The 20,219-nt window shown below is 41.2% G+C and overlaps 1 long non-coding RNA gene across 1 annotated transcript in view; it reads right to left on the reverse strand.

The window, feature by feature from the left end:
- The window catches only part of LOC132539754 (uncharacterized), a 29,492-nt gene extending 20,941 nt beyond the window's left edge, over window positions 1-8,551 (reverse strand). Inside the window, exons 1-2 of the long non-coding RNA XR_009551054.1 lie at window positions 7,758-8,551; window positions 5,198-5,255 (exon numbers count right to left, since the gene is read on the reverse strand). This is a non-coding gene — a long non-coding RNA (uncharacterized LOC132539754). The remainder of the gene's footprint in view (window positions 1-5,197; window positions 5,256-7,757) is intronic.
- Window positions 8,552-20,219: the final 11,668 nt, after the last annotated feature.

Here is a 20,219-nt window from a genome sequence, read left to right on the forward strand (position 1 = left end):
TGTCATTCTTCACTATGGCTTCTTAGCCAGGAGATAGTTCCAATGTCTTAGTCGTCAATGGAACTTCAGGAATTGCATGTTTTCCCACAGCATTCCAGAAGAGGTCACCGAGAAAAAAGAGGGGGAATGAGCGTGTGTATGTGTGTGTGTGTGTGTGTGTGTGTGTGTGTGTGTGTGTAGCCCTCTTGCTGTTTTCTCTCATGACCTGACTGGCTTACCCAACTGGTCAAGTGATGGCCTAGTTGATAATCAGTCACGGATCCAGCCTGATGATGCAGCTCTGTCCTCTGTGGTCTTTTTTCAAAGCCGACTATACTAAATCCTACCTCTTTCTTAAAGAAGGCTTTCTTCATGATTTATGGAAGACTGCAGAATAAATAGCAGGCTGGAGCCTTGCTCAACGTGTCATCGCCTTAGTATGAATTCTTTAGCCATTGAATCACTTGCTTTTCCTACTGGGGATGGAAGGTTTGGAACACTTTGAGTTGTCAGTGTGGAATCTTCTACATCTATACTGCTTCCTGAATATTATAAAAACTTAGTGGTTACGTCTAATAGCTTTCAAGTCTGTCAGACTTGGGTCAGAAACTCAGCTCCTTTACAAAGGAGAGCTACAACTGACTTCGTTAACTCTCATTTTCTACAACTTTTAAATTTCATTATGTTAATATTAGCTAGTTAATGAAAGAGATCATAGTTTAAACTCAGCTCCTGACTTTATGGGTACTGTCACTTAATTCTTTTTTTTTCCTTATTGGGGAGATTAATAGTTTGTATTCTACAGTAAAATACAGTAGTTAGTACATGTCTAACATTTCTTGGTTTTCCACATAACAATTCAACCCCTTCTAGGTCCTCTTTTGCCATCATGTTCCAGGATCTGGGCCCTTCATCTTACACACACACACACACACACACACACACACACACACCAGAGTCTTTTACTTTGGTGCAATACACCAACTCCAGTTCAAGTTCTGCTTTGTGTTTTCCCTTCTATACTTCTTTAAGTCTCAGCTTCAACTTTCCATTCACATATTAAAAGGGTTTTTTTTTCCATTTATTTCATAAGACACATAAAAGACACAGAATTAACGTGAGAGAAAGAGAGAGAGGAGAATCCAGCGCACAGTTCTAGTAATATAGTACCCGGAATGAACCATGAACTACAGGTATGTAAATGCTGTGTTCTACCAGTTCAGCAATTTCCTTAGTTGCATATTTTTAAAAAAAGAAAACCTATGGGAGTCGGGTGGTAGTGCAGCAGGTTAAGCGCACGCGGCGCAAAGCACAAGGACCAGCCTAGGGATCTGGGTTTGAGCCCCCCGCCTCTCCACCTGCAGGGGAGTCGCTTCACAGGCGGTGAAGCAGGTCTGCAGGTGTCTGTCTTTCTCTCCCCCTCTCTGTCGTCCTCTCCTCTCTCCATTTCTCTGTTCTATCCAACAATGACAACATCAATAACAATAATAGCTACAACAATAAAAAAGGGCAACAAAAAAGGGAATAAATAAATAAATATTTTTTAAAAATTTAAAAAACAAAAAAACATTTATAGACGTATGAGAGGGATAAGAGTATGGCTCTAGTCCCACGCGGTGTTGCAGTGTTTGGTCAAACCTGCGCCCTCACGCACACAAAGGAACCACTTTCCCAGCCACTCATCTTTTTCAGCAGCTTTAATCGGTGACAGTTTCAACAATCTCACAGAATTACTATTTGGATTCAATGGAGAAAATGTATCTAAAAATCTCCACACGGTGTCAGGAACATCACATATTTTTAATCCTGTTACTTGTTATGTTACAAGTAAGTGAATCAAGGACTATACATATGGTGAATTGAAGAACTACATATGGTAAAATCCTAGACTGAGAAAGAAGAAAAAAATCATCCTTGACAAGCAAGCTCTAATAAACATGTGTAGGAATGGAGCTGTTGTGAAACTGAAAGTTAACTTTAAAAAAAAAAAAATCAGGCAATTACAAAAGATGATATTGCCCTTCAGAACAAAAAGGATTGTGCTTAGTGAACTAGGCCAGGAGGTGAAAGACAGCGGCCAGATGGTTTCGCTCATTTGTAGAATACAGAGAATACAGAAAAAAACATGAACTCACAAGAAAAGAAAGTGGTCAAACTCTCTGAGACTTTATGGGAACTGTTAGGAGTATGCGTGTGGGGGGAGTGGGGGAGGCATAGAGGAGTTTGATTCCAGGTGAGGTGTGGAACAGTAACTCTGTCATCTTAAAGTCACATAAAAAAACTATTAGGTCACTCATCTAAATACAGATTTAAAAAAGTTGATGCACTTGGGCATGCTGTTAAAGTCCATGAATTTAATGCTATAGTGAATGGTATTAGATAATTTTCATTCTGTTATGTGCATATTCATTATTAATATACTTATTTAAATGAGTAAAATCATAAGGGTCACTGTATAAAGTTTACTGTAGTCAGAAATCATACTTTTAGCAGTGTCTCTCTTCTTGGGTAAGTTATGTAGCTTTTAGAAACTCACTTAACTCTGTTTGAAATCTAGAACTAAGATTAGATAATTAATTCCCAGAATTAATTTGTCAGAACACTCATTCTGTCAAATGATTAGTGTTTTTATTTATTTATTTATTTATTTATTTATTTATTTGAAAGGTAGGAGAAGAGAGAGAAAGAATCAGACATCACTCTGGTATATGTGCTGCCGGGGATTGAACTCAGGACCTCATGCTTGAGAGTCCAATGTTTTATCCACTGCAGCCACCTCCTGGACCACTCTGACTAATGTTTAGTGGTCCGATCATGTTTGAAATTTTTCAGGTAACAGGTGCCTTTACCATAAAATGAACCAAAGATTTTAAGCTTGTATGTTTTCCTAGAGGAATACAGCTATCTCTTTTTCCCAAATATAATTTATCAAATAATTTTTTATCATTGAAGATTTTTTGTGAGATGAGAGTTTGGAGAAGCATTTTATAAAACACAGAGCTATGTAACACTCCATATCTCTTCCAGATTTAAATTCTTAAGCTCTGATTCACTGTTTCCTTTTCTCAGCCCAGACTGAACTCGGTCAGAACCTTAATATAGGCCTTCTCCATTTTCTTTCACCAAGCTCCAAGTTAGTCGATAATCCCACTACCGTTGTCATTTTCCAGCCCTTCCTTCACACAACAGATCTTTGTAAACTCTCCAGTCAGCACATTAGTATCCATCAGTGCTGGGTGATCGTTGTCAGTCATCCAAACGTCAGCAGATGGGCAGAGAGGTCATTCCATGAGAGTGGAGCAGGGGAAGTGGTAGCCTTTGGTGACCCTGTAACCCACCCCCCACTTGTTGTCTGTTTTAACAGATTTCTAGGTAACACTATTCTTCATCTCTTTCTTGAAGGATGATGAGTGCTGTTCAACAAGCAGGAACTTCTTCCCAACTTTTGCTCCATCAGGACCGTTCTAGAAAATGATACTCCTCTCCTATTTCCTATTTCATTTCCCTCAATCACTCTAAGTCTAACTGTGTCAGATAAAGTAAGGACTACAAAAGCTGGATAAAATATACACAAGACTGTCATATTTTAATGATGGCCCTTTTGGTCACTACCAGGCCACCCCATCATTAAGGGAATTTTTAGATTCCCACATAGATATGATAGGCCTAGACCTCTAACAGGTCCCTCTCTCCACCACCACTGGTCATCTCCATCAGGAACAACATCATAAACCCTCTTGTGGGCCTCTACAGGACCTTGCCTTCATTGTGGAACAACAATGGTAGGGACTGCCTCGCTCTCTGAAGGGAGGCTGGGTCAATATACCCTGACACTTGAGGAAGACTAGTCATGAAATCACTGCAGCCTAAAGTGTTTCCACCACAGAACGTGAGCTCAGGGGGGTCGGGTGGTAGCGCAGCGGGTTATGCGCACATGGGGCATTTTTCCTCTATGGCCTTTGGCATTACATTGTGTTCATTTTTCCTTCTCCTTTATGGTCATTTGATTTTCTTCCTTTCTTTTCTAAAACAACCTTCTTGGAGTTGTAAAGTTTTCTTTCCCTTTCTTTTCAACTTCCAACTCTTGTCATGCACAAGGATGCTGGCACAAACCCCAGAACTTCATGCGAATATCATGGAGCCAACACTTAAGAGATAGCCTTCCCCCCCACCACACACACACACACACACACACACAGAGAGAGAGAGAGAGAGAGAGAGAGAGAGAGAGAAAACTTCATGGGAATGCCATGGAGCCAACACTCAAGAGATAACCCCCCACACACACACACACACACAGGCAATCTCCAGTAAGGCAGCAGGTGCTTCCTCCCTCTACGTCTTTTTCTTCCTATTTCTATCTACAATGGAAAAAACAAAAAGTGGCTCTGAGCAGTGGAAATACATATGTGAAAGGCACTGCTGGGGGAGTCAGGTAGTAATGCACTGGGTTAAGCGCACATAGTGTGAAGCACAGGGAACTGGGTTCGAGCCCCCCATCCCCAACTTTGGGGAGGTGTCACTTCACAAGTGGTGAAGCAGGTCTACAGGTGTCTGACTTTCTCTCCCTCATCTATCTTCCCCTCCTCTCTCAATTTCTGTCTATCCTATCCAACAACAACAGCAACAACAACTGAAAAAAATGGCCTCCAAGAGCAGTGGATTCATAGTGCAGGTACCAAGCCCCATCAATAACCCTGGGAGCAAGAAAAAAAGAAAAAAGAAGGAAAAAAGAAAGAAAGGCATTGATGCTGTGAGGTAAAAGAGGAAAAAGGAAGAAAGAAAAAAAGGAGACAGCATAATGGTTATGTAAAGATACTGTCATGCCTGAGGTTCCAAAGTCCCAGGTTCAATCCTCCGAACCACCACAAGTCAAAGCTGAGCAGCGCTCTATTTAAAAGGAAAAAAAAAAAAATTTTTTTTTGTTTTGAAAGAAAGGAAGGAAGGAAGAAAATTCTCCTCTGTCTGACATTCCACATTCTGTTCCCCTTGACCACCAAGGCAATATCACATACTGTTTAAGTTAGTTATTCAAAATTAATTTCCTGCTGGTCATCTATATGTGTACTAGTGAATCTCTGAGAAAGGTAGACTGGATTTGGCCAGTGTTTACTGACCTCTAGATTAGAATGAAAGTAAGAGATCAGAGCTCCCATTCCATCAAGACCCAGAGAGAAAAGAAAAAGGACATTTAGTATCCTTAGCACTACTCACTCACCTCAGGAGTACCCGCCAGTAAGAGGAACTAGCCAAGTCACCCATATCCACGAACAAGCCTGTAGGAAGACAAAGATGCCGGAGTTGTGAACCTCTCACCTACAGCGTTCATTTTCCAATCAATTAGCACTTCAAATCTTTGACCTCTACTAACTTTAAGCCCCTAAAAGGCAAGGATTATATAATTGAAGTATCCTAGAGGTGGGTGTGCAGATATTCTCTGTAGTCGAAATCGACAGCTGAGTGAATTTTGATAACCCTATATGGTATAGTAGGAGAAAAGTATTGGTTGTATAAAGGAAGATTTTACTACTTAGTGTGACGGATTCGCTTTCTGTGAAATGGAGGTATAATAAAATCACTTTTTTGTGCATATATTTCCCAGTGCCTAACACAAATGGCAAGGTACATGCTGGGTTCCTTGGCTTTCTTCTTTTTTATTTTTTTCGTTTCCGTTCTTTCACATCATATAAATAAACTCTTCTCACCACTAAGCTAGAGTATAGAGGTAAGTAGACCAATGAGGGTTCATTGCATATTAACTACAGGATACAAACAATGGATTCTAGGGGGAAGGGTGGTGGTGCACTGGGTTAAGCTCACATAGTAAGAGGAGCAAGGACCCACGCACACAAGGATCCTGGTTCAAGCACACAGCTCCCCACCTGTGGGGGGAGAGGGAGGGTCACTGCACAGGTGGTGAAGTAGGTCTGCAGCTGTCTTGCTTTCTCTTTCTCTCTCTCTCTATCTTCCCCTCCCCTCTCAATTTCTGTCTGTTCTATCCAGTAAAACAGAAAAAAATGGCTACCAGGAGCAGTGGATTCGTAGTGCTGGCACTGAGCCCCAGAGATTAAAAAAAAAAAAAAAAAAGGATTCTGAGCAGTATTTCCATAGCACAGGGTATTATAGTACAAGAAGTACTTTATTTCCCTGAATTAAGATAGTTACATACATTACTTCTACCATAAAGCTAAACCCTCACGCACTACTCTTCTAAACGAATCTAGTCACAGACTTTCATTCTGGAGATGTTGTGGGACATAGATACAGTGAAATGGTGCTCAGTAGTTCAAAGCGGTGTTACTGTATCCTCTGAGAGGCAAATGGATTGTGCTTAGTGAAGTAAGCAAGGAGGTGAAAGACAATTACTGGTTATTTTGTTTATTTTATTTTATTTATTTATTAATGAGAAAGAGAGTAAGAACCAGACATCACTCTGGTACATGTGCTGCCAGGGATTGAACTCAGGACCTCATACTTGAGAGTCCAATGCTTTATCCACTGTGCCACCTCCTGGACCACCTGGATATCTTTGTTCATATGTGGAAATACATAAACTTGCAAAGAAAAAAAACTATCTCTAAGAGTTTGTGAGAACTATGGTGATTATCAAGGACATATGAGGGGACAGAACTTTGTTGGTGAGTGTGATATGCAATTATACCTCTGTAATCTTATGAACCATTATTAAGTCACTAATAGAAATAATAAAACTCTTACACTGTTGGATTAGGCAAAGTTGACAGTTGTGAATAAGCATTAGTTCCCAAGGGAAGGCCATATATGTAGTGTATATGAGTCACGGGCACTCTGGGGAAACTAAGCCAAAAGAGTGAGAAAACCACATTTATATGATACATCGGGGGGGGGGGGGGGGACTCAGATACGATGAATAAAGTCCATGACCAAAAACTGTCTAGCCATGTTTATCCCAGATAAGGTTTTCCTCCAGGCACACTCAACAGTTATGTTTTCTGATATAAAGTCTACAGAAATATTAAGCAAAGTGATCTGGGACACAATTCCCAGGACCTGAAATCTCCAGGTTCTGAAAGAGGTGTTTGAGATGAGCAGAGTAATAAGAGATGACAGGGGTGAGTAGCTGCATCCAAGTCAGGAGGTCAAGAAGACTTCCCCATACTTGTGTGTTCTAGTGAACAATTCTTCAGGAAGTTGTGCTGGGTTTTCTGATAGGATAAGTAATTGGAAAGAGTGTGTACTCAATAGCCCCTTAATTGTTATGACTCAGAAGAAATGACTATTATCTCCAGATAATAGATAATAGAGAACATTATCACTCATAGAAATTAAATAACTTGCACAAGTTCATAATGCCAATGTGTGGGAACTTGAAATAGTCTCGGTGATTTTATGTCATACTATTTCAACTTCCTGTTAATGATTAAAAAATGATCCTTATGGGGCTGGGCGGGTGGCACCGCGGGTTAAGGGCATGTGGCGCAAAGTTCAAGGACCGCCGTAAGGACCCCGGTTCAAGCCCCCGGCTCCCCACCTGCAGGGGAGTCACTTCACAGGCGGTGGAGCAGGTCTGCAGGTGTTTCTCTTTCTCTCCCCCTCTCTGTCTTCCCCTCCTCTCTCCATTTCTCTCTGTCCTATCCAACAACAACAATAGATATAACAACAATAACAACCACAACAAGGGCAACAGAATGGGGAAAACAGTCTCCAGGAGTGGATTCCTGGTGCTGGCACCAAGCCCCAGCGATAACCCTGGAGGCAAAAAAAAAAAATCTTTAAAACCAATCATCTGTAAAACTTACAAACAGATTATGCAGTTAGAATGCAGAGATGAAAATGAAGAACAAATATCTTTGCCAGAAATGGATCTTGCTAATGCATTTCCAGAGATGTAAATCAGAGATCCTCCATGACATCCAGAAAGCAGTGTCTCAGGTGGGGTGTGGGTGCTATATTAGCTAGAGTATGTCCTACCTTGAAATAAAAATATATCAGATATATTTCAGAAGCCTATTGGAAGCACATAGCTGCTGGAAATCAGTAGGTTTTGACGTCAAGGTAGCATCTGCAACTTGGTGGCTGAAAAAGCCTTAAGATATAAAGCAGAACAAATTGCTCAATTGTCAGGAACCTAAAGGCAAGAATAAAGCAGATGAGATTTGAGGTCTCCATTTTGGAAAAAGCTAGGTCTATTTTAGGTTTATTCCACGGGGCCAGTGACTAAAAAGAGTATTGATCATTCATCTTCTAAAATACTATTTCAACTCATTCTTTGTTGTTGTTGTTTTTTTTTAACCAGAGCACTGCTCAGCTCTAGTTTATGGTGGTGTGGGGGACTGAACCTGGGACTTTGGAGCCTCAGGCATAAGAGACTCTTTGCATAAACGTTATGCTATCTACCCTTGCCTTCATTCCTTGTTTTTGAATAAACTTCATTTCTTTTATTTATTTATTTACTTATTTATTTTCCTTTTTGTTGCCCTTGTTATTTTTTATTGTTGTTGTAGTTATTATTGTTGTTGTTGATGTCATTGATAGGACAGAGAGAAATAGAGAGAGGAGGGGAAGACAGAGAGGGGGAGAGAAAGATAGACACCTGCAGACCTGCTTCACCGCCTGTGAAGCGACTCCCCTGCAGGTGGGGAGCCAGGGGCTGGAACCGGGATCCTTATGCCTGTCCCTTGCACTTTGCACCACGTGCGCTTAACCCGATGCACTACCGCCCAACTCCCTAAACTTCACTTCTTAGTACAGTATATCCAGATGACAGTTATAATCCCTGTGCATTTTGAAGGCATTTTTCCATCAGTCTGTTTCATTATTTCAATAAGATATGTTAGTCTATTTTTTGACCCTTCCCTATCTTCTTTGTTCTGATTGTTGTTAGGATTTTTCCCCCCTCTCTAGTCATTTCATAGTTTTACTGAAATGTGTGGGGAGTGAATTTTTTTTCCCAGTTATCTGGATTTACATTATTCTAGCTGTGGTTCTTCTGTTTTATATCCAAGCATTACTACAGTTCTGGAAATGTTATCAATTAAAATATTTTTAAATATGCCTCAATCTGACCACACCATTTCTTTTAAGGACTGCTATGAGACAAATGCTGAATCTCTTCTCTCCCATGTCTTCTCACATCTCATTTTTCTAACCCTATGCTGTCTGGGTGATTCCCTTTTCTCTGTCATTTCATTTCACTCATTTTCTTAACTTTCTCAATCGTCAAAAGTGTCTACTAAGGGTTTACTCTCAGAAACTATTCATTTCTGATATCATAAACACACTTGTCTATTTTTAGAATACATTTAAAACATATTAATAACCCTTTATGGATCATACTTACTAGACTTGTTAGAAATCTTTTTTTTATTATTTTTTTATTTAAGAAAGGATAAATTAACAAAACCATAAGGTAGGAGGGGTACAACTCCACACAATTCCCACCACCCAATCTCCATATCCCACCCCCTTCCCAATAGCTTTCCCATTCTCTATCTCTCTAGGAGCATGGACCCAGGGTCACTGTGAGTTGCAGAAGGTAGAAGGTCTGGCTTCTGTAATTGCTTCCCCGCTGAACATGGGCATTGACTGGTGGGTCCATACTCCCAGTCTGCCTCTCTCTTTCCCTAGTAGGGTGGGTCTCTGGGGAAGCGGAGCTCCAGGACACATTGGTGGGGTCTTCAGTCCAGGGAAGCCTGGCCAGCATCCTGATGACATCTGGAACCTGGTGACTGAAAAGAGAGTTAACATACGAAGCCAAACAAATTGTTAAGCAGTCATGGACCCAAAGCCTGGAATAGTGGAGAGGAAGTGTTAGGGGGATACTCACTGCAAACTCTAGTGTACTTCTGCTTTCAGGTATATATTTTGCAGTAGTTTATGGATACGTGTGAACATATGCTCTCTCTCACAGAAACTGGTGTATATCTAGGTTTTGGGACTTTGTTAGAAAGTGAACCACCTGAGATGGAATTAGAGTATACTATGAAAGGAAAGGTCTCACCCGAGTAATGAAGTTGAAGGGTTGTCATTCCACACGTGAAGTCTCTGGACACAGTCTGAAGTGAAGCATGGTGAGGTGGCCATCGTTGCATTGATTAGGTTGTGATCGGCGGATGCAATATTATTTGGTTTGGATTGGGAGATGCATACGGGAAAGTGGGCCCTATCCAAGGGTTCCAGGACTGGGGGAAGTAGGGGCTCTATATTGGAGATGTGAGGTTCCTGCTGTCTTAGGGTTCAAAAAGACAATCCATAGTTAATGTTACCATCACATTACTTGTTAATTGGGTTAACTTTGAAAAGTCCTTTTGTTATGGTTTGCTGTACAGTACCCAGTATCTTGTATATAGCTGTGCTATTGGTTGCTTCTGATCTACTTGGTCTCTTGTTAGAAATCTTAAGTAGAAATGAGACCATAAGGGAGTCGGGCGGTAGCAGAGCGGGTTAAGCGCACGTGGTGCAAAGCGCAAGGACCTGCATAAAGATCCCAGTTTGAGCCCCAGCTCCCCACCTGCAGGGGAGTCGCTTCACAAGCAGTGAAGCAGATCTGCAGGTGTCTATCTTTCTCTCCCCCTCTCTGTCTTCCCCTCCTCTCTCCATTTCTCTCTGTCCTATCCAACAACAATGACCTCAATAATAATTACTACAACAATAAAAAAACAAGGGCAACAAAAGGGAACAAATAAATAAATATAAAAAAAAAGAAATGAGATTCTAAACTATTCCCCTTACCCTATATTAATTTCATGCAGGGAACTATGTGAGATGTAGCTTCCAATGATATGAAGTCTAAAGGTCAAGGTGAAGTTGTTTTTTTTTGGTCTCCAGGTTTATCGCTGGGGCTGCTCCTGGAGGCTATTTTTTCCCTTTTGTTGCCCTTGTTGTTTACCATTGTTATTGCTGTCATTGTTGTTGGATAGGACAGAGAGAAATGGAGAGAGAAGGGGAAGACAGAGAGGGGGAGAGAAATACAGACACCTGCAGACCTGCTTCACAGCTTGTGAAGCGAGTCCCCTACAGGTAGGGAGAAAGGGGCTGGAACCCGGATCCTTACACCAGTCGGGTCCTTGGACTTGCACCATGTGCACTCAACCCACTGAGCTACCGCCCAGCCCCCAAGGTGAAGTATTTTAAGTTGGTATCTATTAAAGGTTTTGGCAGCAGACTTGTATGTCTACGTCTGTAGTTATCTAAAGTTCTCTGAGAATAGTAAGTATGGTGACTGAGAAAACAGGAATCATATTCTAAGAGATTCTTGTAATTTTCCAGGGAAGACTGGCAGTGACGGTGAGGCCAGACTAGTGTGGAAAACACTGTGTAATTCCTTCCACTTGACCCTCCTGGACAAAAAAAAAAAAAAAAAAAAAAAATCATTCAGTATCCTAAAAATAGCAGTAAAAATACATAATACATTTGAGACATTTCCTAAATCACTTTTTGGATTATGACAAGCTATAGACATTTACAGTTCCATTCTCCTTTGACACAATCTTGCCTTAACTTTTTCCACCTACAAAACCATTCTGAAAGTTATTGTTGACTGACCAAAAGAATCATATCAAAAACCTTACGAGATATTACTCCAATGGCTAGTAAGGAGGGAGTTCTTTATTCTGTAATTTTATCTTTTCCTCCAGGTTAATTCAATTTAGTGACAAGATAAAACTGAAGAAGTCCAACCAACCCTCAACTTTTCTTAAAAAAGAAATTTTCCATCCCTGTGGTAAGTGGAGGTTTGTAGCTTAGCCAGCCTTGGGAGCCATTTGCAGTATGCAAATCCTAAAGCATTTCCTGCCTTCACTTTCCAGCTCAGTGCCCTATCTCTAATCCACTCTGACTCAAGACCTGAAGCCTGGAGGGATAAGAAAGAGGTGTTGGAATCTGTTTGGTCACTTGAACCCAAGGAAAATTAAATATCCCTAGACTAAAAAAAAAAAAAAGTATATTGGCAAAGATCAGACTTAAAATGAACTCCTGTGGGTTGAAGATTTCTATGCAACAACAACAAAAAAATCATTTCAATAATTGGGATAATTTGCTTTTGGCAAAATGCTTGTTCTCTCTCTCACACTCACTGTTTTTTGAGTGTGCAAAGAAGAGGGTGTGGGAAATGCTTTGGAAATCTTGCAAGACCTCTTGGACATGGACTAAGTGTTACAAAACACATTTTTTGACGAGTTAAATGTAAACCAATCAAAACCAGACAGATTGTCTTTCCCACATTGGCTTCAAAATGCAACAAGGGAAGTAAGTGTGTGACTGAGGAATTGCTTAACCCAGTCCATTTGCAAGAGAGTCAGGGTCTATGAAATTGAAGGATAGACTTGGGTTTGCTGAGTGGGATCCTCTTTGAAAACTCTTGGAAGAATTTAAGGGGAAAAAAGATGAAGGGGGGGGGCATCGGCGGTAGCACAACTGGTTAAGCGCACGTGGCGCAAAGTGCAAGGACAGGCATAAGGATCCCGGTTTGAGCCCCCAGATCCCCACCTGCAGGGGAGTCACTTCACAGATGAAACAGGTCTGCAGGTGTCTGTCTTTCTTTCCTCCTGTCTTCCCCTCCTCTCTCCATTTCTTTCTGTTCCATCCAACAATGAATGACAATAACAATAATAACCACAACAAGGCTACAACAGCAAGGACAACAAAAGGAGGGGAAATAGCCTCCAGGAGCAGTGGATTCATGGTGCAGGCACTGAGCCCCAGCAATAACCCTGGAGGCAAAAAAAAAAACAAATTAAAATTAAAAAAAGATGAAGAAGAAAGTAAGAATGAAAGGAAGGAAGGAAGGAAATAAGAAAGAAAGAAGGCGAATAATACCAAATCAAAAGCAGTTCCAAGCTGTCAGGGGATTGTAGTCCAGAATAAAATTTTAGAAGAAAAGAGAGATTAATTTTAAACCATAATGAATTCTTTCTGTCATTGAAAATTCATCCCAAACACATCTTGTAACAACTTCTGACAGGCAAGGGCCTAAATTCTGGATAAACAAAGACAATAATTTCATGCCATCAAGTAGTTTTGAACATGTCCCTGAGGAAATAGAGCTTAAGCAGACAATTACTTACAACTTTATAAGACATGTAATTTCTAGAATTCACAGGAGTGAACTGAATGAAGTGCTGATTCTGACAAAACTAAGAAAGAGCCAACAGAATGGTTGATTTTGAAATGGGTCTCAAAAAATGTTCAGGCATCTCTGGTAAAGGAAATAGGATATGCCAAGACTTGAAGTCATAAAGGGACTTTAGATATGATGGATACATATATTGGGAAAAGAAAACTGTGTGAGAGCTGTTGAGGGTATCGTTCTCCTATGGCCTGCTAAGGAGTTGCTTAGTCTCAAATGCAGCACAATATTTGCTGACAGGTTCCAATGTTTTGCTTATTGCTCTAGGTGTTTAATGGAGACATTTGTTTCATCTTCCTGTAAAAACACCACCATCTGAAGATAATGATGTCATATCTTTTTTAGAAGATAATATTATTGCCCTTTGCATGCAAGTGAATTAAAATTAGGACACATACTGATGAAAAATAAAATATTCAAATAGCCAAGAAGTGTATGAAAAGATGTTTACCATTAATAATCATTAGAGAAAAATAAAGTCAAAATGACAGTGAAATGTCACTCCATAACCATTATGATAACAGACTATTTTAAAAAAAAAAGATATTAACAGGTATTGTAATGGATGTGGATAAATTGGAATTCATAGCACACTACTGGTGGAATGTAAAAAGGCACCACCACTATGGAAGGCAGTATGGAAATTACTCAAAAAGTTAAAAGTAAAATTACCATATAAAACAACAATTCTACTTCTGTGTCAATATCCAAAAGAACTCAAAGCAAGATCACAAAGACATATCTATCTGCTCAACAAGCTCACAACAACATTTCTCACAATTCAAATGTTCAGTAGCAAATGAAGGAGCAAAGAAAACGTGAGACAGATCCAGGCAGGGGCACAAACAGTTAAGTGCACATGCTACTACTATGTGCAAGGACCAGGTTCAAGTCCCGGCCGCCCCACCCCCCTCAGGGATGGCACTTCATGAGCGGCGCAGCAAGTCTGCAGGTAACTCTTTTTTCCTGTCAAATAAAATGGAAAGAAAAATAAATAACAAAAAGGGAGGGAAAAAAAAAAAACGGCCACTGGAAGTGATGGATTTGTAGCACCCAAGCAATAACCCTGGTGGCAGGGAAGGAAGGAAAGAAGAAAGGAAGGGGGGGAACACAGTATATAAATACAATAGGATATTATCTAGTATTTATTTATTTATTTATTCCCTTTTGTTGCCCTTGTTTTATTGGTGTAGTTATTGATGTCACTGTTGGATAGGACAGAGAGAAATGGAGAGAGGAGGAGAAGACAGAGGGTGGGAGAGAAAGACAGACACCTGCAGACCTGCTTTACCACTTGTGAAGCGACTCCCCTGCAGGTGGGGAGCCGGGGGCTGTAATCCAGATCCCTACGCTCATCCTTGCGCTTTGCGCCACTTGCACTTAACCCGCTGCACTACTGCGCAACTCCCTATTCTGCTGGGCATTACGCCAGCTCCCCCCTGCTTAACGAGAAATTATGGAGGGCCAGGTGGTGGTGCAGAGTAGTAAGTGTAAGGACCCGTGCAGGGATCTGGGTTCAAGCCCCTGGCTCCCCACGGTAAAATAAATAAATAAATAAAGCACATAACATAAACAGACAGAAATTAAAAATAAAAAAAAAGAATGAAAATCCAGTTCAGACACAGAAAAGATTACTTAAACACGTCTGTCGCATATGTCTAGAAAGGTACCCATAAAATAATGAAGAAACTAGATAAGGGATAATTCTGAGTGAAACCTCAATGAACTGTCAACTATTATAAATCCCGGGGCCCAGAGGGAGGAGAGATGTGGGAAGAATTCTATAGTGGAGAAAGAGGGTGATTTGGTGGGTGGTAAGGTATGTTAACATCTTTCTTAGGGAAATATGGTATTGTACCCCTGTGCCAGCCCCAATGCTGTAACTAAATATTTCCTCAATAAAATGATAAAGATAGATTGAAAAGAATGAAATAAGGAATAGGATAAGAACAATATTGAAATAATTTTACATAAATGAGTAGTACTAAAGTTTACACACTTATGTGACCCGCAATGCGGTGTAGTGGATAAGGTATTGGACTCTCAAACATGAGGTCCCAAGTCCGATTTCTGGTCTCATTTAAGATAGAATGATAATCTTATTCTTGATCTCTCTCCCCCTCTCTCCCTTCTCTCATAAATTAAATGAATAAATCTTTAAAAGAAACAAATAGGGAGTCGGGCGGTAGCGCAGCAGGTTAAGCGCAGGTGGTTAAGTGCAGGTGGCACAAAGGGTAAGGACTGGCGTAAGGGTGTAGGTTCGAGCCCCCAGCTCCCCATCTACAGGGGAGTCTCTTCACAGACAGTGAAGCAGGTCTGCAGGTGTCTTCCTCTCCCCCTCTCTGTCTTCCCCTTCTCTCTCCATTTCTCTCTGTCCTAACACTGATGACATCAATAACAACAACAATAATAATTACGACAATGATAACTACAACTACAATAAAAAAACAAGGACAACAAAAGAAAAAAATAAATTAATAAGAAAAATAAAAGAGAGAGAGAGAGACTCTCATGCCTGAGGCTCCAAAGTCCCAGGTTCAATCTCCCCTACCACCATTAGCCACAGCTGAGCAGAGCTCTGGTGTTTCTCTCTCTCTCTCTCTCTCTCTCTCTGTGTGTGTGTGTGTGTGTGTGTGTGTGTGTGTGTGTACCTCTCTGCATCTCTCTCAAAATTAAAATAAATGAAATATTTGGGGGGCGGGCAGTGCTGCACCTGGCTGAGCACACATGTTACAGTGCTCAAGGACCTGGGTTCCAGTCCCCAGTCCCGGACTACAGAGGGAAAGCTTTGCAAGTGGTGAAGCAGGGCTGCAGGGGTCTCTCTGTCTCTCACCCTCTCTATCTCCCCTTTCCCTCTCAATTTCTGGCTGTCCCTATCCAATAAAGATCATACAAAAAATTTTTTTAATAAGTAAAGAGAATTTCTGAACAATTCCATTAATGGGTCTAAGACACATAGTAGCCTTACTGATAAAATATGACACATCCTATCCAACCTTTTGAATGACATATCTTTAAATGAATGTTTCTCAGGATGTTTCTTTTTCTGGACATATGTTTTCTCCTATTTCTCATTCAAATGTACTCTCTGTGACTTATGTCTTCCGTGTGTCTGCTAAAGAGTCATCGAGCCAGTTAGATGCTGTCTGGTGTGGCTGTGACTTGAGACTGATGTGTCTCCGGGGAGCTTCCCAATTTGACCAATGTCTTCCTCTCCAGCCTTTGAACAGTCACTAATAGAAGATTTAGTCATACTGATGTGAATTAAATTTAAAATTGCATCTTTGATTTCAGAGTCACTCATGTTCCTTTTCTGAAGAAGAAACGTTCCTCTCTACAGCCTGTCTGCAGACAGTCTTACTCCTGTCTGCGTCTGGAGTAAGACTTGTAAGAACATAGGGAAATGAACCCGAAGATGATAGACGTTCACCTGTGACCTTTAGTGCCGTCAGTATCTCTGACTACGATAGGGTTTTATGGCTTTTCCCAAAGAAATCATAAGTTGTCATAATGGGTCAGGGTAAGTATGTCCTCTGACCTAAGTCCATTGCTCCGGGTTTCAATGTGGGGCTGAAATGTTTCCTGTTTTTACTTTCCCAGTGACAAAGGGAAAAAAAAAATAATATGTTGCCTTTTATAAGTCATGATGATACTATGGTTTTATTCCAGGCTGGTCATTTATTGGGCTGTGATAAGAGGTTTCCATGAGGCCAAGAAAACCACTTTCATCTCCCATGCTTTCACAATTCGCCAAGTTTCCTAAGCTAGCTGCATCGGATGTTATCCAGAGTCAGATGACGTAGCAGAAACGGCATTATCTCTGAGGAATTTGAGACACAAAGAATTTAAGATGGCATCCAGAATTTCACATGGCTTTCTGGAAATGCAAAAGTCAAAATCTACATTTTCTAGATTCTTGCCTTGAGTTTCACCGATTCTCTCTCTTCTGGGTCTCTAACATGCAATGCACAGTAGCTTCATGGGGCGGGGTGGGGGGCAGGGGTGGGGGGTGCAATGTTCACTGTTTTCAGGAATACATTCCGTTCTGCTGAGTGGGTTGGAGAATACCTGCAAACTCCAAGGGCTGGGTGATGATGCTCCTGGTTGATCACACCTGTGACAGTGCACAAGGACCCCAGTTCAAGCCTCCAGTCCCCACCTGCAGGGGGAAATCTTTGTGAGTAGTGAAGCAGTGTTGCAGGTGACACTCTGTCTCTCTTCCTCTCTATCACCCCCTTCCCTCTCGATTTTTGGCTGACTCTATCCAATAAATAAATAAAGATAATTAAAAAATTTTAAATACCTGCATATACCCACATCATAAGTTTGGTTGGACCATCCTGTCTGGAACTACAGTGCATGTGTTCAGACACCGAGGTAAGTTTATAAACTGTGTTGTGTGACCTTGTTGTTTGTTTTCTATTTTGTTTTTTAATCTTTCGTACCTCTGTTTCTTCCACTTTAGAAACGGGAATATCCATTTCACCTACCTAAGATCGGTGAAGGATTCAGGAAGGAAAAAATACATTCAAAAGGCATCAAGTGATGTCTAGCAGTTAACAAGGGCTCTTCAGGAGTCTGCAATTATTCAAATTGTTATTACAGTTTCAGGGCTGTGAGACTCAGGCAACAATCTCAGTTGTTAACTGCTGTGAACTAAACACCCCAACTGTGTCCTGATAGGTTAGCTCAGAGTAAAGGTACAACACTTATCCCTTGATGACACTGAGAATATTGTGTAAAATAAAGACCAGGTGGGGTGAGGGGCGAGGTGTAGTATAGATTAAGTGCACTTGGCAGGAAACACAAGGAGTAGCGTAAGGATCCCAGTTCAAGCCCCCTGGTTCTCCATCTGCAGGGGGATTGCTTCACAGGCGGTGAAGCAGGTCTTTAGGTGTCTATCTTTCTCTCTCCCTCTCTGTCTTCCCCTCCTCTCTCGACTTCTCTCTGTCCTATCCAACAACAGCAGCAACAAAAGCAATGACAATAATAACAAGGGCAATAAAATGGGAAAAATGGCCTCCAGGAACAATGGATGCATAGTACAGGCACCGAGCCCCAGTGATAACCCTAGAGGCAAAAGATAAATAAATAAATAAAATTTTTTTAAAAAGGCCAGGCGGGTTTGCATAGATCAAAGGATTAGACAGGCACACACAGTCTGCTCAGAACTGTTGGCTTCTCAAGCTTGACAAGATGGCCGCTGTGGTAAGAGTAATCACTCTACTCATTTGGTAGATCCTCCTCTCCATCTCCATAGACAACTAACGGTATCTCTCCTTATCTCCACAGGCTTCTGTGTCCTTCCTACATACCCTGCTCCTGGTCCCCATGTTTAATTCATAGTGACAAAAAATGATGTGAAGAGCTGGGGCCCAATCCCACTCATGAAAGAAGTCAACCATCAAGTGACCGTGACTTGGACATGCTCAGACTCATCCTCCTTTCTTGTACATCACCTGGTTCATTCCAGTCCAGAAATCTTACAAAGCAAATGCAAAGCTCATATGTATCATTATGCACTGATTAAAGTCCACAGGAAGTCCTGGATGACTTCGAACTTTCACAATTGTCTGGTAAAGACTTTTAATTATCAAATATTCCTTTCTGGTCTTCTCCTTTCTCTATTCCCTTTTATTTTTTTAATATTTATTAATTTATTCCCTTTTGCTGCCCTTGTTGTTTTATTGTTGTAGTTATTATTATTGTCATTGTTGGATAGGACAGAGAGAAATTGAGAGAGGAGGGAAAGACAGAGAGGGGGAGAGAAAGACACTTGAAGACTTGCTTCACTCCCTGTGAAACGACTCCCCTGCAGGTGGGGAGCCGGGGGCTTGAACCAGGATCCTTAATGCTGGTCCTTGCTCTTTGCGCCACCTGCGCTTAACCCGCTGCACTACCACCCGACTCCCTCTATTCCTTTTTCTATCCCTTTCCCTGGACTGACCTTATGACTGTTCAGATAATCCTGGCACTCAGGCTGTCAAGGAAATAAGCTCTCAGTTTTTGAGCTCTGTGACAATCCTTTGGTGGCAGACAAATAATATTTAAGAACATATCAATTAGGGGGGCGGGCAGTAGTGCAGCAGGTTAAGCGCGCATGGCACAAAGCACACGGACCAGAGTAGGGATCTTGGTTTGATCCCCCGGCTCCCCAACTGCAAGGGGGTCACTTCACAAGCAGTGAAGCAGGTTTGCAGCTGTATATCTTTCTCTCCCTCTCTCTGTCTTCCCCTCCTCTCTCCATTTCTCTCTGTCCTATCCAACAGCAACAATAACAACAATAATAATAACAGAAACAAGGGCAATAAAAAGGGAAAAAATAGCCTCCAGAAGCAGTGGATTCATAGTGGAGGCAGCTAGCCCCAGCAATAACCCTGGAGGCAAAAAAAAAAAAAAAAAGAACATATCAATTAAATACTAACCTAAGACTAATACTTCCTGAAATAAATGTATTAGGGGAAAATGAAAGCCTTATAACCCATGTAGATTTTTTAATATTTATTTATTTATTTATTTATTTATTTATTACCAGACAGAGACAGAGAGAAGTTGAGAGGAGAGGGGAGATAGAGAAAGAAAAAGAAATATAGACACCTGCAACCCTGCTTCATCATTCGTGAAGCTTTTCTCCTGCAGGTGGGGAGCAGTGGCTTGAACCTGTGCATTGTAATGTGAGCACTTAACCTGGTGTGTCACTGCCTAGCCCTCACCTTATGATACATACAGTACACTGTTTTCTTTGATTGACTGCTAGTGTTATATTCAGCTATGTCTTGCTGGGAATACTATGAGAACCAGGTTGAGCATGGTGAGGTTTTTCCCATTGAAAAATGTGGAACTGAGGAAACGAATCTCCCTGTCAGACTCTCTTTCTGAGGTTGAGCTTGGGAGAAGAACGGACCTCAGTTTTCTGCCTACTCCCTGTCTCCAGAGACCCTGCATGTCAGCTTACTCCCTGTCTCCAGAGACCCTGCATGTTTCTGCCTCCATGGGCTCAGCATTCCTTAAAACCAGCTCCCCTGCTTCACCCTGCATTCCTTGATACAACAGCCCGCTCTCTTATTATCTACATATTAATATTCTGCTTTGTCTAACAAATGACTTAAAGTTTCCTCCCTATTCTGCTCATTTG

This window comes from Erinaceus europaeus, chromosome 8 (genome assembly GCF_950295315.1).
Source record: "Erinaceus europaeus chromosome 8, mEriEur2.1, whole genome shotgun sequence".
NCBI lineage: Eukaryota > Metazoa > Chordata > Mammalia > Eulipotyphla > Erinaceidae > Erinaceus > Erinaceus europaeus.